The sequence below is a fragment of the Capsicum annuum genome, chromosome 3 (assembly GCF_002878395.1).
Source record: "Capsicum annuum cultivar UCD-10X-F1 chromosome 3, UCD10Xv1.1, whole genome shotgun sequence".
In the NCBI taxonomy this organism is placed as follows: Eukaryota; Viridiplantae; Streptophyta; class Magnoliopsida; order Solanales; family Solanaceae; genus Capsicum; species Capsicum annuum.
The window spans coordinates 40776143-40783305 of record NC_061113.1 but is presented as its reverse complement, the minus strand read 5'-3'; the positions used below and the strand labels follow the sequence as shown (position 1 = coordinate 40783305).

General features: G+C 28.9%; 1 pseudogene; it reads left to right on the top strand.

The window, feature by feature from the left end:
- Positions 1-2473: 2473 nt before the first annotated feature.
- On the top strand, positions 2474-6546 carry LOC107865450 (annotated as a pseudogene).
- The last annotated feature ends 617 nt before the right edge of the window (positions 6547-7163 follow it).

Below are 7163 nucleotides of genomic sequence, written 5' to 3'. Positions count from 1 at the left end.
GAAAAGTTTTGGTATTAGTTAAGAATTTCGTAAATCAAATTAATTCCGCAATAAAAGGAAAAGAACAAAACGAATCCTAAATTACATGTAAGATACAAAAGTTGCATCTCATAAGAAATTTGATATACGCCGACACTGCACAAAAGCCTTAATTTGGTCTAGAAGCCAAAACTTTTGTATATAAATGAAGCAAACTGAATTAAAATGTCATAAGTACAGATTTTACAACATGATTGCAAAGATAAACTGGATCACGCATCATCCCTCGTACAATCTTCTGTTTATATGCATATTTAGTCCTAGAATAAAAGGTTTTAAAAAAAAGAAGACATATAGATTAGAATGCTAACCTGTTAAAACGGTAATCTGAGCATGCAATATGTACTATCATGGTAAGGACAGTTTAATGTACTGTTAACCTGAAAAGTTGCATGGATATAGAACGGTAGGACAAGAGTTTTTTATTAGAACGGTGGCAACTTTTCATTAGAAATTGACATATAAAGGCTGAACACTGAAGCATTTCTTTGCTTGCCGGACACTAGGTTAAAAAATATAAATTAATTATGTAGTTTATATAATTAAGTAAAATAACAAGGGTAATTTTGTAGTTTCACTTTAAATTTTTTGAGTTGGTACTCTTAAGGTAGCATGGATATAGATAGATATACATATAGATATGTTTAAGCCTTTTTCAGCAGACTATCCAGACCTGTTTGTCATACTTAAAATTTTTTTTTTTAAATCTTAATCAAATTCTATGGTCAAACATATATATGAAAGTAATTTTCCAAAATATATGTAACAAAAATAAAAGACAAACAACATATGGACCTATACTCCAATTTTAAGCATTATTAAGCCCTTCTTAGCAAACATTTCCGACACTTTTTGGATACTTGAAATGCTTTTGAAGATAAATTTTCAAAATTTATAGTCAAACATATATTGAAAATAAAATTTCAAAATATATGGAAAGTGCTCGATGGTCAACATTGAAAAAGATAACATTCATATGGATCTCTACTCCAATTTTAAGCATCATTAAGCCCTTATCAGTAAACTTTTCATTTTCTCTAATAAGGAGAGACCAATTAGATTCAAGTTTTTTTTACGAGTTAATACATAAAAATATCCTAAACTTGACACCAAATTATAATTTTGACCTTAAATTTTGACAGTGCACAACTATGACCTTTAACTATTCAAAAATGCACAAATATAACCTCCAATACTACGTGGTAAAACGCATGTTCAACATGCAAAACTGGACGCGTCCAGCTTAAAATCCAAGGGTATAATAGATAAATATGACCTTAAACTTTGACAGTTCATAAATATGACCTTTAACTATTCAAAATTGCACAAATATGATCTTTAAATGACTTTTCACTATTTTTTTTTAATTATTTTTGGCTCAAAGATGAAAATGACATCTAATTTCTTTTGTCATTGCGAAAAAAGAGCAATATTGAAGATTTATTAATTAGGTGAGTCAGCCTCATACGAAAAAATCGTGCGGGTATGTATATATATATTATAAAGCAGAGGGCGAATATTTAAGTTATATAATATATTTAAATAAAATTTATTTAAATATTAAATTAAAGATGGAACTATACTAATAATAAAAAATTATAGTTTTAATAAAACGTTATTAAATTAATGTTATTAAAATATTATTAAATTAATGCAGGGGCGGACCTACGTGATTGCCATGCGGTTCACCCGAACCCCCTCGGTAAAAAAATTATGTTATATATATAAGGTAGAAAATCTATATTTATGTATGTATATTAATGTTGAACCATATGAAACAAGACAATTAGATAACCCAGTGGTGTTATTTGATCTTCTTGGGCGCTTCCTTCAGCCTACTGCACGAGTTTGATTTTTTAATTAAAAAAAAATTAGGTGTTGCAGCTATAGAAACAAAAACAAAAACAACAACAACAACAACAACAGCTACAGCAGCAACAGCAACAACAACAACAACAACAATAATAATAATAATAATAATAATAATAATAATAATAAAAGCGACTTCTTTTTAACACAAAAACCAAAACTTTGACAGTACACAAATATGACCTTTAACTATTCAAAACTGCACAAATATGACTTCCCTTCAAGTCAGCCCTTTTAACGATGTGGCACCGTGTGATTGGATTACCTTTCCACGTAGGCGCGAGTGAAACTCACGCATGGGGTTGCAAAATCGGAGGTCATATTTGTTTAAGTTTTGAATAGTTAAATGTCCTATTTGTGCACTATCAAAGTTTAAGATCAAAGTTATAATTTAGTGTCAAATTTAGGATCATTTTTATGTATTAACTCTTTTTTTAACTTTTCTCAGCTCTCTCTCTGTCACTTGCTTTATTTTCTTTCACTTTGGATCCTTACATAAAATTGTTCCTACTTCCTTTTCTCATGTAAGCCATATGCGCTAGAGAAAAAAAAACCCTTGCATCCAATGGATTGTAAGAATTCAAATGGCAAATCATCTATGCAAGATGAGAGAAAAAAATTGATTTTTGATGCATCCCATTTGAAATATGACTCCATCATTCACATACAATTCATATGGCCAGATGACGAGAAGCCTTGTGTTGTAGCACAAGAACTTTTCATTCCTTTTATCGATTTAAGAGGTTTCTTTTCTGGTGACCCCATGGTGGCCCAACAAGTATCTAGGCTTGTTGATGAAGCATGTAGGAGTCACGGATTCTTTCTATTAGTGAACCACGGAGTTGATGCTAATCTTATCTCCAATGCTCATTATTGCCTGGATGCGTTCTTTGACTTGCTGCTCTCTGAAAAACAAAAAGCTCAGAGAAAAATTGGTGAGCATTTTGGCTATGCCAGTAGATTTACTGAAAGGTTTTCATCAAAGTTTCCTTGGAAGGAGACACTCTTTTTGATACTCTACTGAAGAAGGCTCATCTCACATAGTTGAAGAGCATTTCCAAAGGACAATGGGTGAACGTTTTAACTATCTTGGGTATGGACAAGTTACTACTTTCATATTCTTTTGTTTTAATTTGTTCATTTTACTATTTTTTTTAATCATTTTCAAAAAGTTTTTTTTTTGTTTTGAAACTCTAGAATTTCAACATTTCACAGGAAATGTTTAAAACTATAAAATAAAAATAAATTTGGCACATTCTATATATTTTTAGTCTAAGACCACAAAATTCAAAAATCTTTATTTACTTTCTTGAATATTGTTTCACATCAAAACCAAAGAGCAAATTAAAACAAATGGATTACCCATTTTTCTCATTTTTCAGTTATGTGAATGAATTAACCTTTTCCCCCTTCAATTACACAAGAATGTTTATCAAAAATATTGCAATGCCATGAGCACACTTTCTCTTGAGAACATGGAACTCATAGGGATGAGCCTAGGCGTAGAGAAGAAAATCTTCAAAGAATTTTTTGAAGAAAATGAATCCATAATGAGACTCAACTACTACCTACCATTCCAGAAACCAGAGCTCACCCTAGGAACGGGACCTCATTATGATCCAACATCATTAACTATTCTCCATAAAGATTGTGTTGGTGGACTTCAAGTTTTTTACGGCAATGAATGGCGTTTCATCAATACAAATTCCAACACGTTTGTGTTTAACATAGGCGACACATTTATGGTAAGAGAATTTATGCATTAGAACTAATAATCTAACATAGTACATACAAATAATACAAAGAGAGACAATTAGATAAAATATTAAACATTTAGGTGACAAATGAGATAATACATAAATATGACCCTAAACTTGACGTCAAATTACAACTTTGACCTTAAACTTTGACAGTGCACAAATATAACCTTTAACTATTCAAAACTGTACAAATATGACCTTAAATCCTACATGGCAAAATGCGCGTTTAACACTCAAAACTAGCCGTGTTCAGCTTAAACTATAAGGGCATAATACATAAATATGACCTTAAACTTTGACAGTGCACAAATATGACCTTTAACTATTCAAAACTACACAAATATGACCTTCAATCCTACGTGGCAAAATGCGTGTTCAACACTCAAAACTAGCCGCGTTCAACTTAAAATATAAGGGCATAATATATAAATATGACCTTAAACTTTGACAGTGCACAAATATGGCCTTTAACTATTGAAAACTGCACAAATATGACTTCCCTCCAAGTCAGCCCTTTTAACGATGTGGCACCGTGTGATTGGATTACCTTTCCACGTAGGTGCGAGTGAAACTCATGCATGGGGTTACACAATCGGAGGTCATATTTGTTCAGGTTTTGAATAGTTAAAGATCTTATTTGTGCACTATCAAAGTTTAAGATCAAAGCTATAATTTGGTGTCAAGTTTAGTGTCATATTTATGGATTATCTCATGACAATCCATCGATAGGCACTCAAACTTGTTGCAAAAATTCACTTAGACCCCTAAACTAAGGCCTGTTCCTATTAGACCCTTAAACCCCCGAATTTTATTTCAATTTAACATTTTTGGCCTATGTGGTACTGCGCGTGCATTGCCATCATGGGAGGCGTGTGAGAAGAATTTTTTTTACTAATTTACAAATAAAAAGTTGCCAAGTGGCATTGAGGGCCCCAAATTTTTTTAATTACAAATTTTCTTTTTTTTAAACACTAAAGGCCCCAAAAAGCATTAGAGGGCCCCATTTTTTATTTTAAAATAAAACTGAATTAAAAAAAATCTATTTTTTATTATCATCTTTTAAAAAAATTTATAATTTCTTTTTAATAATTATTTTTTTAAAATAATTTTATAATTATTTTTTCATATTTTGGATCCTCAATGCCATTTTTTTTCATTTTAAAAACTTTTATAATTTTTTTAATAATTAAATTTTTAAATAATTTTTTAATAATTTATTTCATTTTTAAAATAAATTTATAATTTTTTTACATAATTATTTTTTACTTTTATTTTTTAAATAATTTTATAATTATTTTTTCTTAATTTATATCCTCAATGCCATTTTTTATTTTCATTTTTTAAAAAATTTATAATTTTTTTAATAATTATTTAATTTTAAAAATAATTTTATAATAATTTATTTCATTTTTTAAAGAGTTTTTGAATTTTTTAAATAATCATTTTTTTATTTTTATTTTTAAAATAATTTTATAATTATTTTTTCAAAATTTGGATCCTCAATGCCATTTTTTATTTTAATTTTTAAAAAGTTTATAATTTTTTAATAATTAATTTTTAATTTTTAAATAATTTTTTAATAATTTATTTCATTTTTTTTAAAAAATTAAAATTTATTTTAAATAATCAGTTTTTTATTTTTATTTTTAAAATAATTTTATAATTATTTTTTCATAATTTGGATCCTCAATGCTATTTTTTATTTTCATTTTAAGAAGATTTTTTTTAATAATTAATTTTTATTGTTTTAGTAATTTATTTTATTTTTTAAAATTTTTTATAATTTTTTTTAAATAATCAGTTATTTATTTTTATTTTGAAATAATTTTATAAAGTTTTTCATAATTTATATCCTCAATGCCCTTTTTTATTTTCATTTTTAAAAGAATTTTATAATTTATTTTTAAAAAATACTTTTTTATTAATTTATTTCATTTTTAATTTTTTTATAATTTTTTTAAAATAATCAATTTTTTATTTTTATTTTTTAAAATAATTTTAGAATTATATTTTAATAATTTCCTCAATGCCATTTTTATATACTTTTTTTTAAAATAATTATAATTAATTTTTAATAATTATTGAACCCATAATGCCACATGTTAGCTTCCAATTAGCTCGTTTTGCCATGTCATCGCATGTGTGCAACACACACTTTGACTTTTTTGCTGATAGAAAAAAATGCCCAATTGGAACCAAAATTGGGGGGTTTAGGGGTTTAATAGGTACAGGTCTTAGTTTAGGGGCCTAAGTGAATTTGAGGGGCAAGTTTGACCAACTTTTTACATGAAGTGCAATGATATACATTATGAGTGTTTAGGACGTACAATATTAATACGTTGTCCTATTGATATTGTAGCACGTGCATATATGCTCAATTGAACAAACTGAAAAAGTGGTCACGCAATTGATCTATTCACTATGAACAAAAAAGTTGAATGAATCCCAGTTATACACTCCCTTCGTTCTACGAAGCAGAGTTATTACATATTTAGTCTTTTTACCTTTTGCAGGCGCTATCAAATGGAAGATATAAGAGTTGCTTATGCAGAGCTGTGGTAAATAATAAGAACGCTAGGAAATCACTTGTTTTCTTTCTTTGTCCAAACAAAGATAAGGTGGTGCACCACCAACTGAATTGGTTGACTCCAACAACCCTCGAATATATCCAAACTTCACATAGCCTACCCTCCTTGAGTTTACTCAGAAGCATTATAGACCTGATATGAACACTCTTTAAGCTTTTACAAATTGGCTTTCAGCACAATTCTACACAAACTTAAGAGTGACACATACCAAGATGGAAGACCTCAGAATTTTCTTTATATATGTTGAATATTTGTCTTGGTACTGCAGAGTAATTTTATTAAATTAAACCTATTATTGTGGAGTTGATGGATGATGAAATATAGTATTGTTACAACTTGCATTTTAATTTCAATTTATAGTTGTTCATTGAGGTGTTATGACTCTAGATTTGAGCTTAATAAACTTCAAATTTAGTTAGAAATAAACATGGGATGATTTGTATATGTTTTGGAGGTTATAGGCGTGTAAATCGTACATGGGGATGAAGATTTCACTGCTACAAGATCGCAGCAACGCAAAGGAATGAAGAAGGGCAGCAAGTATCGAGCCACTGCTCATCAACTTGCCAAGTCCCTTCAAGGAAAATTTTGTATTTTCCTTCTTACCTTACCCCATAAGCAGTTTAAAATGCTTTTACACATTAGTTTCCAAATGCTTTATTTTTTTCAGCAGAGCGTTATTTTCAAACAAGTAGCATCCCTATGTTTTCCATCTGTTTTCCTTAGCTTCACATGTTTAAAAACTCCTCTTTTCCCATCAGTTTTACAAGCTATTTAATCATCCACTAATCCTAATTCTCCTCTCAACCTCAACTCGTAAGAAGATCCAGGGAATTGGCTCAAGAAATCAAGCATAGTTTCCTCTTTGTGATCTTAATTTCTTCAAACGATTTGCGGTATGAAAGAC